Source organism: Sciurus vulgaris (assembly GCF_902686455.1).
Source record: "Sciurus vulgaris genome assembly, chromosome: 11".
Classification (NCBI taxonomy): Eukaryota; Metazoa; Chordata; class Mammalia; order Rodentia; family Sciuridae; genus Sciurus; species Sciurus vulgaris.
The window spans coordinates 61,334,090-61,362,021 of NC_136472.1; the positions used below are offsets into that span (position 1 = coordinate 61,334,090).

The 27,932-nt window shown below is 39.6% G+C and overlaps 1 long non-coding RNA gene across 1 annotated transcript; it reads left to right on the top strand.

Annotated features, from left to right (window-relative positions):
- LOC306639279 lies at positions 1-27,821 on the top strand. The gene is made up of 3 exons (XR_013757594.1): positions 1-1,461; positions 5,862-6,020; positions 24,248-27,821. It is a non-coding gene; the product is annotated as an uncharacterized lncRNA (long non-coding RNA).
- Positions 27,822-27,932: the final 111 nt, after the last annotated feature.

Here is a 27,932-nt window from a genome sequence, read left to right on the forward strand (position 1 = left end):
CTTATCTCCAACACAGCCTTCCCCTCCCCTGTAGACTCAGCCTGATTCACCAGCTTCAGGTCCAGGTGAAAACCCTGCCTAGGCATCTCAGACCCGTCCTGAGCAATCGTAAAAGAGAATCCGGCTGGAATGGATTCAATGTCTCCTGGACACTGGTGTCTATTCTGGCCCTTTAAATTTAGCAGTCCCACACTGCTGCCATGCCCAGCTGGCCCACCAGAGACATCAACAAGTGGAGCATGTTCTAGCCAATCCTGTTTACCCTGGACCTACTATTTTTGCTCTCAACTCCCTGGTTCTCAGAGTCCTGGCTCCACATCCCAGCTGCCACAGCTACTTCTGGCCCCTTTATTTTGGTGACCCTTGGACTTCTCTTTTTAGATCATAACCTCTCACATGTTTCTGACTCAACTAGTTTCTGCAGGGCTGGCTTTCCTCCTGGACTGAGGGAACTCAGTGAGGACTCCTGATCCAGCCCAGACCCTGGGTACCCCCTCAGCTGGGATCCTGCCGAGGAGAGGAAGAGAGGGTGGATTTGTTCCTGTGCTCTCTGCCTGGCTTCTGATCCTCAGTCCTGCCTTGCCCTTCAATTCCAGCACCTGGGCTTCCCTGGTCATGCTTCTGGCTGCTGGCTCTTAATGGGCCTTGATCCCTGGAAAACCCTCCCCTGCCCAGGACAGCTCTATCCCGGGCTTGGCTTCTGGTGTCATACTGGCATTGCTGGGTTACCCTAAGTCCATTGCCCCACTATCTCATTGAGATCAGAGCAAGGGAAGGGGCTCACAAGCTTCTGAGGTGAGTGGGGGCAGGAGAGGAGGGAGCAACACTGCCTGAGGCAGAGCCCTGACAGAGCAGAGAGGCTGGGGACAGTGACACATCTCTGGGAACTTTTCTGTATGGGGATGTAGTGAGTCTTTATAAGGAGAAGTCTAGAGGGGCAGCAGAAGTCAAGTCATCTGACTACTCTAAACTGTGTGGAGGAGGAGATGTTCCAGAAAATATCTTAGACAGCTTTCTTGTTCCAAAGTCCTAGATGCTAAGAGTGGCCAAGGAACAGAGACAACCCTCAGACCCCTGTGGTTCAAATCTTTTTCCTCGTCTGCTACACTCTATCTGTGGTTTTAGCAACATATCTGTCATAGATGTGCTAACCCCTCCAAGCAAATGAGTTCACCCAAGGTTCCCCCACTCCCAGGGCCTCCACACCCTCCATTCCAGAAGGCTCAGAAACAAAGGCCTGCCCTTCTCCAGCTCTTCTCATCAGGGATTCAAAGACTATTTTCCCCTAAAATCCCAAGGGGTCGCTTGTTTTTGTTTGTTTGGTTTTTGCTTTTTGTTTCCCTAGAAGGCAGCAACTTTGCTTAGTGACCATATCCTGTGGTGGACTAGTGAGAAGCAAGGCTCTGCTGCCTGGCTCCAGAGGGATTCCAGCCCTGCCTCTTGCTAGTGGTGCAACCCTGGGTAAGTGATTCAACTTCTCTATGCGTGTTACTGCACCTCTAAAGTCAAGATGCTAATAGTCCCCACCTCACCACATTGTTGTGAATATTATTTGCATTAATTTATGTAAGAATGGTACCCCTTATGAAATAAGTGTGGCAATTCTACAGGCTTTTGTTTATTGATTATGCTCCCAATATCAGACTTTACTCTAAAGACCGTACATCCAGTAATTCATTCTTCCTAAACCAAGTAAAACAGAAACAGAGCATCATTCCATAATTCTAATTTTAATTATTGCTAATGTTTATCATAAACAGGGATGGAAGGATACTTCCACAATTATAATTTAAACTATGGTTAATATTCATTGTATAAGTCCCATCAACAAATGTTACATTATCAAAATTCATCACAATTTCTGCTACTCCAAAGAATCCTGGCCTTGGTAAGTTTTATGTATAATAAATATTCATGCCTAGTCAAAAAATAAACTAAGTCATAATAGATTAGAGAATATCAGAATATACAAACTCAATGTGTAAAAATGATAAAAATGAAGTACCTGGGAAAGAGTAATTCCTAATGGTGCCTCTCTTGTGGACGCATGCCTATATCATAGTATATCATAATATGGACACATTTTGTATGCATCTTTTAACTTAACATTAAATCAAGAACGATTCCCATATCAATGTATAGTATAATCTTTGAAATTAGCACTTCAGTGATTAAAGAACAACACATTTGGTTGAATTTCTGCAAATGAACTGACCTCCTCATTAGACAGATGTTGGTAGTTTTTTACTAACAGCAATTCTATACTAAGCATGTTAGCACAAGTGACTTTTTCTTCCTATGAGATTAGGCTAATTCTCACAGGTAGGGTTACTAGATCAAAGACTTTTTAAAGCTATCATTGCTTCCATGATCTCATGCATCCCTGAGATAGCTAGTAGAGGGCTCTATTTGAAGACTAAACTCTCCTGGGAAAAGCACAAAGAAGGAGAAAGGAGATAACATTTGCTATTGTATCAGACATCATACAAGGCTTCAAACTGAACCTCTGATATGCTGCTGATCCAACTTGCCCAGATTTGTCATCATCACTATTGTTTTGACCATTATGTTCATTCTATCTCATTTAATCTTTACAACCATGCACTAAGATAGGTATTACCACTCCTATTTTATAAAGAAGGATGCGGGGCTGGGATTGTGGCTCAGTAGTGAAGCACTTGCCTAGTATGTGTGAGGCACTGGGTTCGATCCTCAGCACCACATACAAAACTAAATAAAGTTAAAAAAAAAAAGAAGAAGAAGAAGAAGAAGAAGAAGCATGCAGATGCTCAATAAGTGTAAACCAAGGTCCCATAGCTAATAAAAAGAAGGGCCTAGACTGGATACTCTGTCTGGATACAAGTGTATGCTCTCTCTGCTCTGCCACATTATACTCCATCCTTTTCCCCATTCCCCATTCCCATATGTAAAGATTGGGAATTTCACCCTGTACAGATTGGGAATTTCACCCCTGCTCTGGATGGGTGGAGAAAATGCTGGAGATGTGGACCTAAAGGGAAGGTCAATCTGCAGGTTTTCTCTAATAAGGACTGATCACTCCTGAACTTCAACCTACAAATTATTTCTCTTTTTTTTTTTTTTTTCTTGCTGGGGAAATTTTAATATTAAAGAAGATTTTATTGTGTATACACACCCACACTCCAAGAAGAAGACTACTATAAATAGAGGTCCTGCCACCTATCAAAGACACTGACCAAGGGCACATCAAATGCCCTTCAAAGCCAAATATCTTTCAGAACAGTCAGTATTCAGCCTGAGGACATGGAGTGGTGCTATCCTTATGCTAACGTAGTTCTCCCATGGAATTATTTGATCTGGCCTAACATTTGCCAATTTTGTGCACATTTTCAGTATCTCAATTGTCTAACTCAGTCTATATTGATCATAGCCTTTTTTTCCCCTACCAAAAAGGACCTTTTCTTGCATGTTTTCCCTGCATGTTTTGAAATGTTTGTCTCTGAAACACACTGAATTCATAACATTCCAGATGTTGCTCAATGATGCCTCTGGGCCACTAATATCCTGGCTTTCTTAGGACTACCAAGGAACTAGATGGAACTGAGGCTGCAGCTGCAGAGGGTTTTAGAAAGACAGGGCTGCCACCTGTGCAGACCAAGGAGACTAGATTTGGTGCCATGAATAAATTAAGAGCCACTCAATGAACCCAGGAGCTGAGCTCTGCAATGTGTAGAACTAAGCAAATAGGTCGTTTGTCAGGCATCTTTCAGATGCAAACGACAGAACCTGACTGGCTAGAGCAGAGGAGGAATTATTGGCCCCCTGCTGAAAATTCTCAGGGTAGTTTTCAAGTGTAACTGGATCCAAGTGCTTAAATGCTATACCAGGAATTTATCACCATCTCTTTGCTCTGCTTTCTTTCTCCAGAGAGAATATAGCCATCAGTAGCCCCAGGCTTATTTTCTACAGAAACTCCAGGGAAAATATGTCCCAATTGTCCCATCGAAAGTCCTAGAACCACCTCTCAATTGTTCTGACCCCCAAATCCATTCCCTACTCTAGCTAGGGGGTTTGACTCTGTCTCTCAGCTGATAGGTGCTGCCTGCAGGTCTCTCTGTGCCCCGCTCCTTTCTTTGAGTTCCAATAATGGCTTCCTAATCTTACCTCCTCAACCTAAGGGTGGCACCACTGCCCTACTATGAGCAGCCCCTAAAATCTGCACTATTATAATTATAATTGCATTATAATTTTCCTACCTATACTCTGCCCACACCTCTGTGGAAGGGTTGGATATTTGATAGCCCAATTTGCAAGTGTCACCTGTTTCCAGGATCCTGACCCAATGTAGCTAACAAGTCCATCCCTAAGTCAAACCCATGTTTCTCACTGGACAGGCCCGAATTCACATGCCTATCTCTGGAATAAAGGTCAGAAATCAGCTCCATTCAAGCTGCAGGTACTGAGAATAGAGCAGGGGTGGTCCTCCAAAAGGAAGGAACAAACAGCCTATGATCACTACAAACAAAGTAGTTAAGAAGGAATTTGGAATAGGTATTGGGCTACCCACACATTCTTCAGAAGCAGCACCTACATATCAATAAAGTCGAATTTCAGAGAGTAACTGCATGCTGAAACAGCATTCAGGACGCCTTTCATCCATGTCCACTCAAATCAATGCCCTCTGAAGATCTGACCACTCATTTTCTGAGTTCTAGCCTGTTGACAACTCTCTTTGAAAGCAAATTGAAATCTCTATCATCGATTCACTTTGAAATGTCATAAAGCAGCTTAGGCCTTGGCTGGCTGAGCAATAAAGCAGGCCCTCTTGGCAGCTCAAATGAGCTGCCCCTGACAGAAGGACAGGGGGCAAGGCATTAAACATTGCCAAGAATGGACAATTTGGAAGCTTCCTAGTGGCAGGAATGACAAGGCCAAAATCATAACCACTATGAATAAAATGACATCTTTGAAGGACAAATGCAAAACAGGACAATAGCAACCTCATCCCCAGAGCTGTAGAAGAACATTTAGCCTGATACCCCAAGAAAACCCTAAATCTTAGCGAGGATTTCTTTTTACTTTAGTTACCCCCATTATAAAGACTGGCTACACCATGAATGAGTTGCTCTGCAGGTAAAATCATGGACCACTGCCCCATTGGATCTCAGCCATGTTTTTAATAATTACCAGAAAATAAGCAGTACGGCTCTTAGCTGCTTCATCCTCCAAAGGTGTTTTGATGGAGGCTTCACTGTGTCTTTTTAATGGGCAGGATACTTGGCTTTCCTCATCCATTTTCTCAGTTGAGCTCCTTTGGTTGAAGTTCAGAAATATGCTTTTACTTGAAGGAGAGGCTACCTGACCCAGTTGTTCGCCTCTCTTGGTCCCACTAATTTATTACTCCTTTCCAATACAGTTCCACTGCAGTTCTCTTCAACCATAATAACACTTTGGGGGAAAGAGGTATTCGCTGGAGCCTAGGAAAGGAAGATTTGGGGGCACAGAAAGAAAAGAAATCCAAGGGCTCTTGCTGATAGAATCCCTTAGCCATCTGGGGCCTAAGAGTAAAATGGAAAGATTGTGGGCTTTAGAAGTACACAGATCAGGTTTAAGACCTAGTGTGCGACCTTGAACAGGTCATACCTATGGACGTGAGTATTATTCATATTATAATATTATTATCTGTAAGACACTGATGATATGATAAACATTCAAAATAAATGAGTTCTCTGAGCCCATGAATCCGATTGGCATATTTCAGGACATTCCTGCTTTGAAGGACCTATCTAGGTAAAAGTTATCAATAAATTTAGAAGACAGAATAGTATAGTGGAAATGTCAAACAGGTCTCATCTCACCATTCATCTCTGTTTGACTGATAGAAGCTTCTTGGAGCACTGTACTCAAGAGGATTCTAAAGTCATATCTGGACTCGGTAGAAAAGAATGCCTTGATCCACAGGAACAAGAGGAAGGTCTAGGACCAAGCATAACATCCTTGTTGTACATTGAAAGTTTTTAACTTGAAGGTCAATTCTTAAGGTAAGGAACATGGATCCACTCTGCTACAGTAACCAACAACAAAAAACCCCACAATTTCAACAGCTTTTAACCTCAAATATTTTTCTCACCATCCAGAGGGTCCAGTTTTGGATTAGATTTGGGTCTTATTCTACTTTCTTCTCATTCCAAGACCAGGAAGAAGGGTCTGTAACTACTGTGCTATGGTGAAAAGCTGAAACAGAAATGCCAAACCAAATCAGGCAATTGCCTTTAAAGCTTCTGCTCAGACATAGTATATATCATATTGCCAAATTTCATTGACCCAAAGCAGCCATATAGCCAAGCCCCAAGTTAATGGAGAAGGGAAGAGGAGGTCACCTATGCTGTTAGAAATTGGGAAAGAGGAAAAGGCAAAGAACAGGGGCTATGCAGAGAACATATGGGTTTAAAGGAAGAGATGATAAGGGAATAAGTAGATCCACAAAAGTTAAAAAAAAAAAAAAAAAAAAAAAAAGCATCAACAACAAGGTGATGAGCAGGTGGGGTGGCATGGGTGGCATCCAGGATATGCTACTGGGAGAAGCAGTTCAGCTCAAGACCTGCAGATGGCTCAGAGGTCTCAGAACGAGGAATGAATTTAGGTTAGGAATGTCTAAGAAGTAATGTCTGTGTCAATGATAACGTTGATGGACAGGAGTCTTCTAGGATGACAATTTTAAAAGGGAGTCAAGCATTAGTACATCATTGAATAAATAATCAATACCTTCAGGGCAGTGGGCATCATGCCAAGTGTTGTAGGTATGCTGGTGTACAATAAATGAGACATGGCTTCTGCCCTTACATAGCTGCATTGAACAGGGGAAACAAACAATGAAATCTTGAATGGCTTCTCAATCTTCTTTCAATCCAAAAACACTTTGCTTGCGTTCACTTTATTCCATTCAAAATGACTATTTCCCATCTTATTCTCTTTTTACAAATTCATTACCCCAACACCCAACAACCTACCAGGAAGCCTCATTTTTTTAAAGACAATTAATAGCTCTCCCCTCAGCTTCCCACCAACAAAATACCAACCTATCCAATCAGCATACATTCTCTTTCCTTCTTTCCATCACAATGAACAAAACATCCCTGCCCCATTTAGACCTCATCTATTCCTGAGCTCTCAGTCTTCACTCCTGCAATTCTTCTGTTTCTCTCCAGCACTCTCCCTCTCTATTGGATCGTTTGTACCACTGCACAAAGATGTTATAGTGGGGAACGGGAAGAGGGACAGGATTTTCCCTTCCAAGGAGACTTTGGAAATAGATAAGGGTGCATTTTAGTGTCACAGGGACCAGGGAGCCCTAGTGGCATTTAGTGGAGGCCAGGGATGCTAATTGTGCTCCACAGTATTTAAAAAGAATTTCCTTAGGTGCTGGGGATATAGCTCAGTTGGTAGATTGCTTGCCTAGAATGTATAAGGCCCGGGGTTCAATCCCCAGCACCACCAAAAAAAAAAATTTTTCCTTAATTCTCATAACTTCCTCCAATTATTACCAACTACTTATCAAACTGTCTATAGCAAAGCTTCTTGATAGAGTGATCTATATACACCCCTCATCTCATAATCTCTCCTCAATTCTCTCCAATCAAGTTTCTGTCCCCATCTCTTGCCAGAGACTCTGTCTTGAACATTACCAATGACAACCATATTGCCAATTCAGTGGTCACTTCATGATCTTTATTTTATTTGATGTCTCACAGGATTTGAACTGAATGACTACTCTTTCCTTCTTGAAGTAGTTCTAAAATAAGTATTTTGAACTAACAAAACCAAAGCAGAACCCTTGATTTAATCTTCTCACCCAAGCAACTGACCAATCAAACAGCAAAAACAAAAATCTGCAACTCTTCTTTCCCTTGTCTCAGGAAAGGCTGTCTAGGTATTTGAGCCAAGAACTAAAAACAAAACAGACAAACAACAACAAAACAACTAAGAGTTACCCTGGAGTCCTCTCTCCCATTCCCTATATGAATCCATCTTCAAGTCCTATCCAGTCTATACACAAGAATTGTCTCAAAAGTCTACACTTCTCTTCAGCTCCACTGTTGTTCCTCTGATCCAAACCATTAGTATTACTTACCTGAACTACCAAACAAGCCTCATTATTCACCCTGCCTACCTATGACTCATTCTTCATACAGCTCCTGGAATGATCTTTTTTCAATGCAACTCTTGTGCTTAAAATCTTCATCCTCACTCTATCTTGCAAACCCTTACCTGAACTGAACTTTGCCTACTTCTTTGACTCCTCTTGATACCACTATGTTAACCAAACTGGCCTTGTTTCCTTCCTTGAAACACCAATATCATCCATGCCTTTTGTGCATCAAATGTTAAAAAATTTATTGTATTCAAGATGTTTTAGTTAGCTTTTTCACTCCTGTGACTAATCAGACCCAACCAGAAAAATTGTAGAAGAGGAAAAGTTTATTTAAGGGCTTACAGTTTCAGAGGTCTTAGTCCATAAAAGGCCAGCTCCATTCCTCAGGGCTCGAGGTGAGGCAGGACATCATAGCAGAAGAGTGTGGCAGAGGGAAGCAGCTCACATTGCAATCAGAAAGCAGAGAGAGAGTTTCTACTCTCCAGATACAAAATATATACCCCAAAGCCATGCCCCAATTCCCACCTCCTCTGGTCACACTCTACCCCTTCAGTTACCACTCAGTCCATCAGGGATTAATTCACTGATTAGGTTAAGGCTATAACTCAATCATTTCTCCTCCAACCTTCTTGCATTGTCTCACATATGAGCTTTTGGGGAACACCTCACATCCAAACCATAACATAAGATATGCTTAAAGTAGATATTGGTGGGAAAATAGGCTGAATTTTCATAATTGATCACTCTAGATGGTCAAGAGCCTCTGACAGGAAGACAAAGAAGTATATTATATATTAATAAGGGGATCGATCCATCAAGAAGATACACCACTTATAAACTCATATGTACCTAACAATAGAGCCCCAAAATACGTGAAGCAAAACAGACAGAATTAAAGGAAAAAATAATACATCTACAATAACAGTTGGAGACCTGGACAATCTCACCTTTTTATTGGTTCTTTTTGGTTATACATGACAGCAAAATCTATTTTGATATATTTATTGCAAGCATGGAATATATCTTATTCTAATTAGGACCCCAGTCTTATGGATGTACATGATGGTCAACTTTTAATAATGGATAGAACAATTAGCAGAATATCTATAAGGAAATAGAGAATTTGAACAACACAAAGACAACTAGATCTAAGAGACGTATATAGAACTCTTCACCCAATAACAGCAGAATACACGTTTTCTCAAGTACACATATGTGGAACATCCTCCAGGGCAGGTCATATCTAAGCCACAAAACAAGCATCAATTATAGAAGACTGATATCATATAAAACATATTCTCCAACCATAATGGAATGAAAGTAGAAACAAATAATAGGAAACATGGAAATTTACAAATATGTGGAAATTAAACAACACACTCCTTAACAATCTATGGGTTGAAGTAGAACTCAGCAAAATTTTGCTAATCTTGCCTCTCTCAGTAATTCACACCTACTACATTAATATCCTAGAAGAAAACTTGTATGGTGTCTAGGAAATGATGTGAGTTCCTTTGTAGTTAGCTTTTGCTGCATTATAAACCACACTACATAGGGGCTGGGGAGATAGCTCAGTCGATAGAGTGCTTGCCTTGCAAGCGCAACACCCTGGGTTCGGTTCCCCAGCACTGCAAAAAATAAAATAAAATAAACCACACTACAACTGACATGAAACAATAAACATTTATTGCCATGCTCACAGGTCTCAGGATTAGCTGACAGTCATTCTTCAGGCTACAGGTCTTGTGGAGAAGCTGGATAGTCAGGCTGAAGAGGTAATGGCCCCCTGGAAGCATTTTCTTCTCCTGGCAGAGGACAAATGCTCATACAGCTTAGGTAGAGAAGTATACAACTCTTCCCAAAGCCTAGGTTCAGGTCTTAGAAGATATCACTTCTTCCCAATTCTATGAACCAATTGCTTCTGCCCACATTCTTTTGGCCAAAGAGAATCACAGCCAAATCCAATATCAATGGAAAGGGAAGAATACTTACCCTTCTACATTAGAGGTTGGAAGAGAGGGAATGAGCATTTGCTGAGTAATTAATCTGTCTTCCACAGGCCCCTTGGAGAAGAGCTTTGAAAAACGGTGCTATTATTGCTGCTATAGATGTGCAACAATAATATCTTCTTATTAAACATGTTGATTGTATTAGAAATGAATGATTAAGACTCATCTTTTGCTGAATTTGTAACTATCAAAAGCCACTTAGAAGTTTTAAATTCTTCAACGCCATTTTACCCAGATTCAATCATCAAGTGTTCACTTACTAATTTATTCGTAGCTAAACAGCATTATGAGCTCAAAGAGAACTTTTGCTTCAGTGATGATGTTGTTCTAGTCCTAAATAGGGACTTTTAAAAATGTACTATATAGCAAAGCAACAAGAATGAGTCTGACACCATCCATAGGAACTGAATAAATACACCTTTTCTTAAATCTTCTTAAAAGCGTCTCTGCCTTCTGAATTTTGACTTATTGTAGAAAACTTCAACTTTTTTTTTAGTTTTAAATTTTTGCCCCTCCCCTTTTTTTTAAAACAAACTTCAACCTTTTGAAGGAATCTTTGTGAGCTTCATCTCTACTGAAGTAGAAAATGCCTACTACAAATCCAATATGGAGTCTAATCTTTCCTGGCTTGAAGACCTTGATATGTTGCTAATATTTGCACTTGTGCAGAAGTATGCATGCAGCGCGCACACACACGCACACACACACACTGATTGTGAATGATGACATCATCTTGAATTCTGCATTACTCAGTCAATTGACGGTACGTAGCCTCTTCTCATGCTACAGCCCCCTTCCCAATATCTGTTTCACAAAGATTTCCATCTATTTGTATGATTTACAAATTGGTGAAAAGAAAGATATTCTTATCTTAATCTCATGCCAGAAAATATGAAGTCATAAAAACATACTGAAAAGGATAGACATTTTTAAACAAGACCTTAAGAGCCAAACCCAATTCCTGTTGCCAAACTCAGTGAAGAAGTGTTTGGAGTAAGAACAGAACATTGCTCTGGGAATGAGCCAGCTAGAAAGGCTGATACACCATGACATCTCTGGCTTGTATAACCCCCCTGCCCTTGAAATGAACTCAGGAAAGAGGCAGCTCAGCCAACATTGACAAAGAGCAAGGAGTGCTTTTCCAAGTCGACTTGTTGGGGGAAAGATTTGCTAAATTAGTGGAAAGTCCAAATTTTTATTATTTCCAAATGCAAAGAATGCCTTTGGATTTAAGGAAGTGACAAACGGAATCCAAGTTTTTTCCAGTTCCACTTCCAAAAATGCCATTGAAATAATAAAAACATAGAAAGAAAAAAATATTAATACTAGAAAAGTCAGGAAGAATATTATCAGCACTACAAGGAAAGATGATGGATTTCCAGAGGATAGTAAATGGATAGGCTAAATATAACTCTTGATATATATTTTAAGATTATGCTGAGAGGAAAAGAGAGGAGAGGAGATAAAGGAAGGAAGGAAGGAAGGGGAAGAAGAAAATTCTCAACTTCACCATAAATGAATAAAATATAAAAATATTCTTTAAAAAGCTTTTCCTGATTCTGAAGATGGCGGCCTAGAGGGTGGCTGCATTTCATGTTGCTCCAGGACTCAGGATTCAAAAGAGGAGATATTGAGAGACTTGGGACCAACTCAAAGCAGCTGGGTGAGTCTCTCCCGTTGGGGAGGTGTCCCGGATGGGGCGGTAGTCTCGGAACACAAGGAACTTTGTGAAGAAGAGCTGCCAGCGAGACACCCCTCCCCCCACTGGAGCAGTGAACGTGGACAACTGGGAGCATCGGAGAGGAGGCCACTCAGCACAGCGCTGGGACTCGGAGCAACCACTGGGGCTCCGGTGGCTGCCCAGGGGAGGAGCGGCGAGGAGAGCGGGTTGGACTCAGAACACCGGGGCCTGTCCTGAGGAGGAGGAGGAGGAGGAGTGTGGCCGCTTGGATTCGGAGTGACTATACCAGAGCTACAGGCGGTTGCCAGAGGAGGAGCTGCGCAGCGAGCTGTTTGGACTTAGAGCGACCGCTTCTGAACACCGGGGCCTGCCCTGAGGAGGAGGAGGAGGAGCGTGGCCGCTTGGATTCGGAGTGGCTATACCAGAGCTACAGGCGGTTGCCAGAGGAGGAGCGGCGCGGTGAGCTATTTGGACTCAGGCCACTTCTGAACACCGGGACCTGCCCGGAGGAGGAGGAGGAGGAGGAGCACGGCGGGTCGTTTGGACTCGCAGTGACTGCATTAGAGCTCCAGGCGGCTGCTCAGAGGAGGAGGCGATTGGTGAGTTGTTTGCACTTAAAGCGACGGCTCCTGAACACAGGGGGGCTGCCTGGAGGAGAAGCGCAGTGGGTCGCTTGGTCTCGAGTGGCTGCACCAGAGCTCCGGGCAGTTGCCCAGAGGACGCGTGCAGCGGGTCACGTGGATTCAGAGCCACTCAGAGTGACCGCTCCTGAACACCCAGGGGTTACCTGGAGGAGGAGGAGGAACGGGGAGGGTCACTTCGACTTGGAGTGATTGATTGCCCAGGGCTACGAACGGTAGGTGGGAGGAGGAGGCACGGAGTGAGTTGCTTGGACTCCTAGTGACCGCACTGGAATACTGGGCGGCTGTCTGGAGGAAGAGGCTTGTGGCGGGTCTCTGGGAATCAGAGCAATTGTACGGGGCCCCAGGTGGCTGCTCAGAGGAGGGGCCACAGCCAGGCAATTAGGTGCAGAGCAGGGTCCCAGGATCTAGGAGGCTTATGGTGGAAGAGCCGCACAGAGACACGCTAAGGGCGGAGCAAAGGTTCCAGGACTGCGGGCAGATTCTCTGAGGAGGGGCAGCCTAAGGAGATTCATCTGTGAAGGGTGAGGCTCCCAGGCCCAGGAGGTAGGGCCAGGCCCCTGGGAACTTTGCAGAGGAAGGCAGCCCAGACCAGGCGGTAGCTGTAAATTGAGGGGAACCTCTAGGAGAGAACTGACCAGCGAGACCTCCCCACCGGGTGAGTCTTCCCTGCTGGGTGAGGTTTTCCCACAAGGACGGTAAAACCAGAGACACAGGCCCAAACAGGCCTTGCCTCAGCCCGCAGTCTAGTTACCCTTTGGATGACCACTGGTCAACAAGTGGAGGCACCTCTGCCCACTAGCAGGGAATATACCCCACCTGAAGGCCACCACTCCTAGAGAGACATCTTCCTTGTGGAGCACCGCATTATCAACTTCCTCCAAGACTTCAGCCTACTGAAGGCTAAGAGGGGATATATATAGAAATCTTCAGGGATATTGTAAGTCAATAGAGGAAATCTGCAATATCTCAGCGGTCCTCTGATACCTGAACAATATGAGAAAACAAGGAAAGAAAATGCTGTAAACAAATCTAGATGTTACATCAATAAAACCCAATGACAGCATGGCAGAAGAAATGACAGAAATGGAGTTCAGAATGTACATAATTAAAATGATCAGAGAAGCAAACGATGAGATGAAAGAGCAAATGCAGGCATTAAATGATCGCACCAATCGACAGTTAAAAGAGCAAATACAGGAAACAAAAGATCATTTCAATAAAGAGTTAGAGATATTGAAAAAACACCAAACAGAAATCCTTGACATGCAGGAAACAATAAACGAAATTAAGAACTCCATAGAAAGCATATCCAGTAGGATAGAACACCTGGAAGACAGAACCTCAGACATTGAAGACAAAAATATTTAACCTTAAAAACAAAGTTGAACAAACAGAGAAGATGGTAAGAAATCATGAACAGAATCTACAAGAACTATGGGATATCATGAAAAGGCCAAATTGAAGAATTATTGGTATTGAGGAAGGCCTAGAGAAACAAACCAAAGGAATGAACAATCTATTCAACGAAATAATATCAGAAAATTTCCCAAATCTGAAGAATGAAATGGAAAATCAAGTTCAAGAGGCTTATAGGACTCCAAATACACAAAATTACAACAGACCCACACCAAGGCACATTATAATGAAAATACCTAACATACAAAATAAAGACAGAATTTTAAAGGCTGTGAGAGAAAAGAACCAAATTACATTCAGGGGGAAACCAATACGGATATCAGCAGATTTTTCAATCCAGACCCTAAAAGCTAGAAGGGCCTGGAACAACATTTTTCAAGCCCTGAAAGAAAACGGATGCCACCAAGAATCTTATACCCAGCAAAACTTACCTTCAAATTTGACAATGAAATAAAATCCTTCCATGATAAACAAAAGCTAAAAGAATTTACAAAAAGAAAGCCAGCATTACAAAATATTCTCAGCAAAATATTCCATGAGGAAGAGATGAAAAACAAAGAAACAAATCATCAAAGGGAGGAATTATCCTAAAGGAATTGTCAAATAAAGGAGGAAACAAGTTGTGTCAAACAAATAAATAAATAAAATTTAAAAAATGAACCAAATGACCAGGAAACCAAATCATATCTCAATAATAACCCTGAATGTTAATGGCCTGAATTCATCAATCAAAAGACATAGACTGGCAGATTGGATTAAAAAGAAAGATCCAACAATATGTTGCCTGCAAGAGACTCACCTCATAGAAAAAGATACCCATAGACTAAAGGTGAAAGGATGGGGAAAAACATACCATGCACATGGACTCAGCAAAAAAGCTGGAGTATCCATCCTCATTTCAGATAATGTGGACTTCAAGCCAAAGTTAGTCAGAAGGGATAAAGAAGGTCATTTCATACTGCTTAAGGGAAGCATAAATCAGCAAGATATAACAATCATAAACATCTATGCCCCAAACAGTGGCTCATCCATGTATGTCAAACAAATCCTTCTCAATTTCAGAAACCAATAGACCATAACACAATAATACTAGGTGATTTTAACACGCCTCTCTCACCACTGGACAGATCTTCCAGACAAAAATTGAACAAAGAAACCATAGATCTCAATAACACAATCAATAATTTAGACTTAACGGACATTTATAGAATATACCATCCAACCAAGAGCGAATACACTTTCTTCTCAGCAGCACATGGATCCTTCTCTAAAATAGACCATATATTATGCCACAAAGCTAATGTTAGCAAATACAAGAGGATAGAGACACTACCATGTATTCTATCAGATCATAATGGATTAAAGTTAGAAATAAATGAAAGAGTAAAACACAGAAACTATTCCAAAATCTGGAGATTAAACTATATGCTCTTATATGATGAATGGATAACAGAAGATATTAGGAAGGAAATTAAAAAATTCTTAGAGGTAAATGAGAACAAAGAAACATCATATCAAAATCTCTGGGACACTATGAAAGCAGTACTTAGAGGGAAATTTATTTCATGGAGCGCATTTAATAAAAGAAGTAAAACTCAACAAATAAACGACCTAACACTACAGCTCAAAGCCCTAGAAAAAGAAGAACAGACCAGCACCAAAAGTAATAGAAGACAGGAAATAGTTAAACTCAGAGCTGAAATCAATGAAATTGAAACAAAAGAAACAATACAAAAAATTGACAAAATAAACAGTTGGTTCTTTGAAAAAATAAACAAAATAGATAAACCTTCAGCCACACTAACAAAGAGAAGACGAGAGAAAACCCAAATCACTAAAATTCGGAATGAACAAGGAAATATCACTACAGACAGGATTGAAATACAAAACATAATTAGAAGCTATTTTGAAAATCTATACTCCAACAAAATAGAAAATTTCAAAGACATCAACAGGTTTCTAGAGACATATGAATTGCCTAAACTGAACGAGGAGGACATACACAATTTAAATGGACCAATTTCAAGTAATGAAATAGAAGAGGTCATCAAAAGCCTACCAACAAAGAAAAGTCCGGGACCAGATGGGTTCTCAGCCGAGTTCTACAAAACCTTTAAAGAAGAGCTCATTCCAATACTTCTCAAAGTATTCCATAAAATAGAAGAGGAGGGAACCCTCCCAAACTCATTCTACGAAGCCAATATCACACTGATACCTAAACCAGACAGAGACTTATCAAGGAAAGAAAATTTCAGACCAATATCCTTAATGAATACGATGCAAAAATTCTCAACAAAATTTTAGCAAATCGCATACAAAAACATATTAAAAAGATAGTGCACCATGATCAAGTGGGTTTCATCCCAGGGATGCAAAGTTGGTTCAACATCAAGAAATCAATAAACGTAATTCACCAAATCAATAGACTTAGAGTCAAGAATCACATGATTATTTCAATAGATGCAGAAAAAGCATTTGATAAAATACAGCACCCCTTCATGCTCAAAACACTAGAAAAAATAGGGATAGTGGGAACATTCCTTAACATTGTAAAGGCCATTTATGCTAAGCCCATGGCTAATATCATTCTAAATGGTGAAAAACTGAAAGCATTCCCCCTAAAAACTGGAACAAGGCAGGGATGCCCTCTTTCACCACTTCTATTCAACATCGTTCTTGAGACTCTAGCCAGAGCAATTAGACAAACCAAAGAAATTAAAGGGATACGAACTGGAAAAGAGGAACTCAAACTATCCCTGTTCGCTGATGACATGATTATATATTTAGAGGAACCTGGAAATTCCACCAGAAAACTCTTAGAACTCATAAGTGAATTCAGTAAAGTAGCAGGTTACAAGATCAATGCTCATAAATCCAACGCATTTTTATACATAAGTGATGAATCTTCAGAAAGAGAAAGTAGGAAAACTACCCCATTCACAATAGCATCGAAAAAAATAAAATACCTGGGAATCAATCTCACAAAAGAGGTGAAAGACCTCTACAATGAGAACTATACAACACTAAAGAAAGAAATTAAAGAACACCTTAGAAGATGGAAAGATCTCCCATGTTCTTGGATAGGAAGAATTAATATTGTCAAAATGGCCATACTACCTAAAGTGCTATACAAATTCAATGCAATTCCAATTAAAATCCCAATCATGTACCTTACAGAAATAGAGCAAGCAATTATGAAATTCATCTGGAAGAATAAGAAACCCAGAATAGCTAAAGCAATCCTTAGCAGGAAGAGTGAAACGGGGTATCGCAATACCAGATCTTCAACTCTACTACAAAGCAATAGTAACAAAAACGGCATGGTTTTGGTACCAAAATAGAAAGGTAGATCAATGGTACAGAATAGAGGACACGGACACAAACCCAAATAAATACAATTTTCTCATACTAGACAAAGGGGCCAAAAATATGCAATGGAGAAAAGATAGCCTCTTCAACAAATGGTGCTGGGAGAATTGGAAATCCATATGTAACAGAATGAAACTAAACCCATATCTCTCACCATGCACGAAACTAAACTCAAAATGGATTAAGGACCAGAGACCCTGCAGATTATAGAAGAAAAAGTAGGTCCAGATCTTCAACATGTCGGCTTAGGACCAGACTTCCTTAACAGGACTCCCATAGCACAAGAAATAAAAGCAAGAATCAATAACTGGGATAGATTCAAACTAAAAAGCTTTCTCTCAGCGAAGGAAACTATCAGCAATGCGAAGAAAGAGCCTACAGAGTGGGAGAATATCTTTGCCAATCATACTTCAGATAGAGCACTAATCTCCAGAATCTATAAAGAACTCAAAAAACTCTACTCCAAGAATTCAAATAATCCAGTCGACAAATGGGCTAAGAAAATGAATAGACACTTCACAGAAGAAGATCTACAAGCAATCAACAAACATATGGGAAAATGTTCAACATCTCTAGTAATAAGAGAAATGCAAATCAAAACCACCCTAAGATTCCAGCTCACCCCAATTAGAATGGCGATTATCAAGAATACAAGCAACAACAGGTGTTTGCGAGGATGTGTGGAAAAAGGTACACTCATACATTGCTGGTGGGGCTGCAAATTAGTGCAGCCACTCTGGAAAGCAGTGTGGAGATTCATTAGAAAACTTGGAATGGAACCACCATTTGACCCAGCTATCCCACTCCTTGGCCTATACCCAAAGGACTTAAAATCAGCATACTACAGAGATACAGCCACATCAATGTTCACAGCTGCTCAATTCACAATAGCCAGACTGTGGAACCAACCTAGATGCCCTTCAATTGATGAGTGGATAAAGAAGCTGTGGTATATATATACAATGGAATATTACTCAGCCATAAAGAATGATAAAATTATGGCATTTGCAGGCAAATAGATGAAATTGGAGAATATCATGCTAAGTGAGATAAGCCAATCTCAAAAAGCCAAAGGACGAATGATATCGCTAATAAGAGGATGATGACACATAATGGGGGGAGGGAAGGGTTAGTGTTAGGGTTAGAGTTAGGGTTAGGGAGGGGGGGCAAATATGGAGGAAGGAAGCACTGTATAGAGGGAAAAGAGGGGTGAGAGTGGTGGGGGGAAGGGAAAAAATAACAGAATGAATCAAACAACATTACCCTATATAAATTTATGATTACACAAATGGTATGCCTTTATGCCATGTACAAACAGAGAAACAACATGTATCCCATTTGTTTACAATAAAATAAAATTTAAAAAAAAGATTATGCCTCAATATGAAATATTTTACTTCCTGAAAAAACTGATAAAAATACAATGTGTACCAAAGTTGAGCACCCAACACACTTAAGAAAATAAGTAGAAAGTTTTTCCCAAAGGAGTCATAAAAAATCAGCATAGCAGGAACATTAAAAAAAAGGTAGACTGATTATATTAAAGGACAAATTTTAGAACTGTGTCACTTTCTCATGTGTTGGATCTATAAACCAGCAGTTCTCAATATGCAAGACTTCAAGCAACAACAGGTGTTGGCGAGGATGTGGGGAGATAGGTACACTCATACATTGTTGGTGGGGCTGCAAATTAGTGCAGTCACTCTGGAAAGCAGTGTGGAGATTCCTTAGAAAACTTGGAATGGAACCACCATTTGACCCAGCTATCCCACTCCTTGGCCTATACCCAAAGGACTTAAAATCAGCATACTACAGAGATACAGCCACAACAATATTCATAACTGCTCAATTCACAATAGCCAGACTGTGGAACCAACCTAGATGTGCTTCAATTGATGAATGGATAAAGAAACTGTGGTATATATATACAATGGAATATTACTCAGCCATAAAGAATGATAAAATTATGGCATTTGTAGGCAAATGGATGAAATTGGAGAATATCATGCTAAGTGAGATAAGCCAATCTTAAAAAGCCAAAGGACGAATGATATCGCTAATAAGTGGATGAGGACACATAATGGGGGGAGGGAAGGGTTAGTGTTAGGGTTAGAGTTAGGGTTAGGGAGGGGGTTAAGAATGGAGGAAGGAAGGACTGTATAGAGGGAAAAGAGGGGTGGGAGGGGTGGGGGGAAGGGAAAAAATAACAGAATGAATCAAACAACATTACCCTATGTAAATTTATGATTACACAAATGGTATGCCTTTATGCCATGTACAAACAGAGAAACAACATGTATCCCATTTGTTTACAATAAAAAAATAAAAATAAAAAATAAAAAAATATGCAAGACTTGTGTGATAAAAACTATTTTCAAAGTAATACAGAGTTGTTCCTTATTTTTCTCTGTCCTGGTATTTATATTAATAGTGCAAAAATAATTGTGGGTAAAACTGCTGGTGCCCTCTTGGTCTGATCTGTGCTGCTATAACAGAATACCCAAGGCTGTGTAATTTGTAAAGAACAGAAATTTATTTTCTGGCAGTTCTGGAGGCTAGGAAGTCCAAGGTCAGGACACTACCATATTAGAGTCTTGCTTCTTTTCCTTCAAGATGGTGCCTTGAACACTTTGTCCTTCAGAGAGGAAGAGTGCTGTGTCCAGACTTGGCAGAAAAGCAGAAGCCAGAGAGAGACTGTTCCCACAAGCCCTTTTCATCGTGATATTAATCCATTAATCCTAAACACCTCCCATTCAGCCTCGCCATCCAATACTGTTGACTGGCAATTAAGTTTCCAACACATGAATTTCGGAAGGGTCAAAAACATTCAAACAATAGGAAGCAGGAAACCAGTGCTAATAGACATTATATTCTTCACCACCAGGCACTCACAGGAAAGGGGTAGGGGAGCCAATTTTGCCTAATGCCCTGATGAAGCAGTAAAATAATTTTTAATGTTATTAAAATCTCATCTTTTGGGTCTTTTTAACATTCTGTGTGACCAAAGGAAAATAATTCTATATTAGCAATTCTTTTGAATGCTAAAATCAGGTCATTGTCTCAAGAAAAAAGTACTCATGTACAATTATTCAAATTGCAAGCTAAATTTGCTGCTACTTTTTGTGAAGAACTATCTTTTCTTCAATAGTCAAGCAATAGTACTGCAGACTTGGGTATCTGTCAAACATCTTCCCAAATGAATGAAGTGAGCTGACCACTGCAAGGAAAACAACTGACAGGATTTGTTGCTAATGATAACATTCTACTTTTCAAGTGAAAGTTCGAATTTGGGGAAGCTTCTAAACGTCACCATAAGCTTGACAACATCCTAGTACTGAGACATTTTTCATGTGATCAGGGATAATATTAATGATTGTATGTTTTTTGATGTTGTGCAATGAATTGTATCAAAATTGGAAAGATTTGAATAATCCAGTCAACTAATATTTTCCAAATGACCAATGCATGATGTCACAAAACAGACCTCAAGACTTTTAATAAGATACGAGTGTTCACTGCTGTGATGTCAGATTCCACATGGGAAATATCCTTTAAGAACTTTCACTTGTCAAGTGTAGGTGTTGTATCAAAGAAGAGTATTCATATTTATCTTAAAAAGTTATTAAAATACTCTCCTCCCTGGAGTATTTTAATGCTGGATTCTCTTCACATACTTCTACCAAAGCAATATACTGGAATAGATTGATTTCTCACACAAATGGAGAATCCAAGTGTCTTCTCTTAATCAGTCATTAAAGAAATTCATAAAAATGTTAAACAATGTTTCTCTTCTAATTTTTTTGTTTTGAAAAGCATAGTAGTTTTCATAAAATATGTTATTTACTTTAATGTTCAGTAAGTTTATTGTGTTTTAAAATAATAAATATTTGTTTAATTTCTAATCAGTAACTATCAATAGATAAACTCTCACAAATAAAAGCTGTTTAGGATCTTCAATAATTTTTAAGAATGTAAAATGGTCTTTTTTTATTGTAAACAAATGGGATACATGTTGTTTCTCTGTTTGTACATGGAATAAAGGCGTACCATTTGTGTAATCATAAATTTACATAGGGTAATGTTATTTGATTCATTCTGTTATTTTTTCCCTTCCCCCCACCCCTCCCACCCCTCTATTCCCTCTATACAGTCCTTCCTTCCTCCATTCTTGCCCCCTCCCTAACCCTAACTCTAACCCTAACACTAACCCCTCCCACCCCCCATTATGTGTCATCATCCTCTTATTAGCGATATCATTCATCCTTTGGCTTTTTGAGATTGGCTTATCTCACTTAGCATGATATTCTCCAATTTTATCCATTTGCCTGCAAATGCCATAATTTTATCATTCTTTATGGCCGAGTAATATTCCATTGTGTGTGTGTGTGTGTGTATGTATATATATATATATATGTCACAGTTTCTTTATCCATTCATCAATTGAAGGGCATCTAGGTTGGTTCCACAATTTGGCTATTGTGAATTGAGCAGCTATGAACATTGATGTGGCTGTATCTCTGTAGTATGCTGATTTTAAGTCCTTTGGGTATAGGCCAAGGAGTGGGATAGCTGGGTCAAATGGTGGTTCCATTCCAAGTTTTCTGAGTAATCTCCACACTGCTTTCCAGAGTGACTGCACTAATTTGCAGCCCGACCAGCAATGTATGAGTGTACCTTTCTCCCCACATCCTTGCCAACACCTGTTGTTGCTTGTATTCTTGATAATCGCCATTCTAACTGGGGTGAGATGGAATCTTAGGGTGGTTTTGATTTGCATTTCTCTTATTACTAAAGATGGTGAACATTTTTTCATATATCTGTTGATTGCTTGTAGATCTTCTTCTGTGAAGTGTCTGTTCATTTCCTTAGCCCATTTGTCTATTGGGTTATTTGTATCTTGGTGTAGAGTTTTTTGAGTTTTTTATAGATTTTGGAGATTAGTGCTCTGAAGTATGATTGGCAAAGATTTTCTCCCACTCTGTAGGCTCTTTCTTCACATTGCTGATAGTTTCCTTTGCTGAGAGAAAGCTATTTAGTTTGATTCTATCCCAGTTGTTGATTCTTGCTTTTATTTCTTGTGCTATGGGAGTCCTGTTGAGGACGTTTGGTCCTAAGCTGACATGTTGAAAATCTGGACCTACTTTTTCTTCTATAATTTGCAGGGTCTCTGGTCTGATTCCAAGGTCCTTAATCCATTTTGAGTTTAGTTTCGTGCATGGTGAGAGATATGGGTTTAGTTTCATTCTGTTGCATATGGATTTCCAGTTTTCCCAGCACCATTTGTTGAAGAGGCTATCTTTTTCTCCATTGCATATTTTTGGCCCCTTTGTCTAGTATGAGAAAATTGTACTTATTTGGGTTTGTTTCCGTGTCCTCTATTCTGTACCACTGATCTACCTCTCTATTTTGGTACCAATACCATGCCATTTTTGTTACTATTGCTTTGTAGTAGAGTTGAAGTTCTGGTATTGCGATACCCCCTGTTTCACTCTTCCTGCTAAGGATTGCTTTAGCTATTCTGGGTTTCTTATTCTTTCAGATGAATTTCATGATTGCTTGCTCTATTTCTGTAAGGTATGTCATTGGGATTTTAATTGGAATTGCATTGAATCTGTATAGCACTTTTGGTAGTATGGCCATTTTGGCCATATTAATTCTGCCTATGAAAGAGCATGGGAGATCTTTCCATCTTCTAAGGTTTCCTTTAATTTCTTTCTTTAGTTATCTTTAATTAATTCTGCCTATCAAAGAGCATGGGAGATCTTTCCATCTTCTAAGGTTTTCTTTAATTTCTTTCTCATTGTAGAGGTCTTTCACCTCTTTTGTTAGATTGATTCCCAATTATTTTATTTTTTTCGAAGCTATTGTGACGGGTTGTTTTCCTAATTTTTCTTTCCAAAGATTCATCACTTATGTATAAAAATGCATTAGATTTATGAGCATTGATCTTATATCCTGCTACTTTACTGAATTCACTTATGAGTTCTAAAAGTTTTCTGGTGGAATTTCCTGGTTCCTCTAAGTATATAATCATATCATCAGCAAATAGGGATAGTTTGAGTTCTTCTTTTCCTATTCGTATCCCTTAATTTCTTTGGTCTGTCTAATTGCTCTGGCTAGAGTTTCAAGGACGATATTGAATAGAAGTGGTGAAAGAGGGCATCCCTGCCTTGTTCCAGTTTTTAGGGGGAATGCTTTCAGTTTTTCACCATGTAAAATGGTCTTGAGTTGAATTTGGAGAACCCGTGCTATATTCACTTCCATGTTTGCCATGGTTGAGAATAAAAAGCAGACAGAGAGGTGGGAAAATAATGTTTCAGTAACAACCCAATGGGAGGGAGAGTGATACTTCAGAGCAGTGAAGCCACTTAATTTTATCTGCTATTTGGGTAAATTTCTTCCTATCTCTTTATAGGGCCAAGGTCCCGAGGGAGTATAGATACTCCGAAGGTACGTTAACAGATGCTGGAGGTGATAGTTGGAGAGCAGGTTGTGGGGAGCACATGAAAGCTTTCCCACGCCTCCCATTCATACATGGAGCTGCTAGCCTGGCCCCATAAAAATCTGAGGAAAGTAGAGGGACCAAATGAATACCCTATAATGAAAAGAGAAAAAAAAATCATCTGATGTCAGTTTACAACTCCCTACCCTTAGGCAAAATGGTATGAATTCATACATGATAGCAGGTACTTTCTTCCCCTAATGCCCTAGGATCTACAAGATCAGGCACTGGCCTGGCTATAAAAATGAAATAGTCGTGATATGAAGGATTTCAAGGCCCAGACAAACCTCAGGACAAGTAATCAGATCTCACAGATGATGATGGTTAAACAGTTAGTCATCTATTTAGTCAACAAAAGCTAAATGTGTTAACCAATACTGGGTGCTTTTATGAACAAGAAAAGGATAGTATGTGGATTTTTTAATTTTTAAATAAACATGTCTGCTATAAGATACATTTTCTTTCAGAATATCACAAATTTTCTTTTTCTTTTAGGAGTGACTTCCGATTTTCAGCCTGGAAAACAAATAAGTGATAAGGTAAGGCACTTCAGTAAATCGATCAATGTTTCATTAATTCCGAGAACATACAAATCATTCTAAAATCATCGGCAAAATGCCTTGGCTCTCCAAAAACAGTCAATATAGTTCCTGTGACAACTGATAAAATTAACTGCTTTCTCTATCTCAATTCTGGTAACTTAATTTGAAATTTTAAAAGCATATCATGGGTGGAGTTATGGGTCCTAGGAGAAGTGGAAAAATGGCAAACAGTTTTAACTGATAACACACTATCTTAGTTTCTTATATAAGGGCCCCCAGTTAGCTCTCTCTCTCTAGCTCCATTTTTTTTTTTTTTTTTTTTATTCTTTTTTGGTAACTAGGAGGAAAAGTTTGAGAACACCTGGACCCTGGTCTACTATTACCTTCAATCATCTTTGAAATTCTGTCTCTTCCCTCAAGTAGCTAGCCAGCCGTCAAAGGCAAAAGGACTAGAGATCTCAAATGTAAACATTCTCACTTCAGCAATACCTCTTGCTCCAGAAAAGTAAGAGAACACATGTGCTTATGAGAGAAAGGGGGGCATACAGATATGGTTGAAAGGTGGTATTATGTTCATTTCAGTACTAGTATCTTCCACTATCATTTTGGGTTTCAGAGGACAGAAGCCACAGAGCTTGTCAAGGATCCTCGGATCTTCTTCAATAATGTATTTCCTAATTTGGGGGGAAGGTAACCTCTGAGACTTTTTAGCAAATATAGCAGGCAGGGGGATGTGCAGGTCACACGTCAAAGTCTACTCCAACATTCCTACCTCCTTAACTTTTGGAGTCCTTCTATATATTATCCTGGGGGAGTTCCGGCATCAAACTTTGCTGAAAGTAGGCCACTGCTGAGTCCAAAATTTAGTCATCCAAGCCAGCAATTAGAACCATTTTTAGCTTTAGCTAAAATATTAAATCCAGAGTTGGTAAATGTTCCCACATCAACATACTAATCCTGATACAAAATTATATTCTATTATTTTTGGCCTAACATCCAGCACCTATTCTCACTTGTATTTCTGGTTTGGTGAATCATCAAAGTACCTTTTTGTTTTTTTGAAGGTAAACAATTTCTCCATCGGTCCCAAATCTGCCTTTGTTTGTTTCGGCATACTGAGATGACTCTAGTGTAGGTCTAGGATAGGAAATAATAAAAAATGGGGGAAGAACCTTTAGAAAAATAAGCATCTCCCTGCAAAGAAACTGCCTCAGAAAAGGTGATTATAGAGTTTTCAAAAAGAAAAGGCAAGTCTTCTTTGTCCTAAGAAGAGGGACTGCTTCTGCTTGCTCAGAGCACCTGTGTGTTCAGTTTCTCAAAATCCAATCAGAGTCTTAGATTCCACTTGTTCCCATTGACCTGACTGTCACATAAGTGAATTGGTGAGTCTCTGAATTTAGTTTCCATTATAAATCTGCAACCCTCCCTGTTTTATTTTTAATAAGGCTAGTTTTATGACTATAAGTAGTAAGAAATTCTTCTAGGGTTGCCATAAAGTTCTCTGATTGTCTGAATGTGACTCGAGCTCAGACTCTAAAACCTGGAATTTGTCATTTTCTTTCTGGAAACTTTCTAGAGCAGTCATGAGATGTCATCCCACCCCACAGCCCTTGTTGCCATCATTACTACCACAGGTAAAGTGCAACTGCCACTTGGTCCCCAAAGGTAACTACTTTAACAGGTATAGCATCCCAAAAAAACACAGGTGATACTTTTAGTACCTACAATTTCACTGTTATAAAGTACTGGAATTCTGTCTTCCACTGTCAAGAAACCAAGCATTCTATTCATGACCAAGGACATCTACAAATCAATCCCAAATTCCTAAAGGAATTGAAGAAATGATTATACTGTCTTGAAAATTAAGTAGCATTGCGCCAATGTATGCGTTGATCCTCATGTCTGAGTCCAGTCGGAAAAGCAAAACCCACACTAGGCATTTCAATAGAGAGAATTTATTATAGGGAAATTGGTTATACAGATATTAGAGGGCTGAAAAAGAAAAAGGCAAAGACTGAGATCACCTAGAAATAATACTTCAGGAAGCAACTACCACTCTGCAGCTGGAGGAACAAAAGAAGAGAAAGAGATAACTAGAACCTAAAAGCCCAGAATAGGGACCCCCATGGAGCTAGGGCTCAAGCCTCTGCAGGGGGTGGAATCATCTGGCTGCTGCCAGTACTCACTGAGGGGGCACAATGAAGCTGGTTCTAGTAGTGCTGAATGCAGCTGGAACCACCTGCCATTGCTGGGGGGAACTGTGCAGCAAATGAAGCATTGCCAGCCTGCAAAACACTAACAAGAACAGGAGGTCTGATCCCTTTTCCAGCCTCCAGTTCTCCTCTAAAGCCCCCTAATGACAGAACCTAACAGGAAGTGGACTTACAAAGGCATATGGGAAACATTTGAGGATAACTAGCTCCAGCAATCACAGAAGGTAAATTTGGAGCTGAGGGACAGTGAGTGAATGACTGGCACTGTTTAGGTCTAGTGTTTTTTCTGAACAAGTTTCAGATTTCATGTTCAAGTACCTTCTATCTAAGGCCTGTATCTTTACTGTATTAACGTGCATAGGTCAGTGGTCTTTAGTATATTCACAGAGTTGTGCAACCACCACTGTATCTAAATGCAGAACATTTACATTACCCCACAAAGAACTCCTGTCCCATTACCAGTCACCCTCCATCCCTCCTTTTTCCCTGGTCCCTGACAAACACCTACATTCTGTCTCTATGGATTTGCCTATGTTCAACATTTCATACCAGTGGAATCAAATAACATGTGACCTTCCATCTCTTCTTTCATTTAGCATAGTATTTCCAAAGTGCATCCATGTTATAAGATATATTAGGACCTCACTGATGTTTATAGCTGAAAAATATTCAATTCTAATGTGTCAAATTACATTCTACTGTCATGTATACCTAAAAAGAACAATAAATAAATAAATAAAATAATTAAAAATACTCAGTAGTATAATTATGCTTCATTTTGTTTATCTACTCATTGGTTAACAGATACCTGGTTTGCTTCCATTTTTTGGCTATTGTGAATAATACTTCTGTGAACACTAAGATCTAAGTTTTTGTGTGGTCACCTTCATTTTTGTAAAAGAAAATCATCTTAATAAAATGCCACAAAGTAAGGATAAAAAAAAAAAAAAGATATGCAATGCAAACAGTAATAATAAAAAAGCTGGAGTCACTATATTTATATCAGGCAAAACAGACTTTAGATATGTGTTATAGTTTAGGTCTGAAATGTTCTCCAAATGTTCACATGTTAAAGACTTGATTCCCAATCCAGCAATATTCAGAGGTGAAATTATAAGCCAAAATAAATCTTTCTTCTTATAAGTTGATTTTCTCAGATATTTTGTCACAGCACTGGAAAACTAACACAACATGCAACATTACCAGAGAAAAAAGAGACATTTCAGGATGACAAAAGGGCTAACACATCAGAAAGATATAACAAAAGTATGTATGGATTGTATATAAGAACTTTAAATTACATGATGAAAAATTAACAGAGATAAATAGACGTCTGTAAACATAGTTGGCCACTGCAAGACCCCTTGTTCTACAATTGATAGAACTAGATTAAAAAATCAATAAGGATATTATATCTACATGACA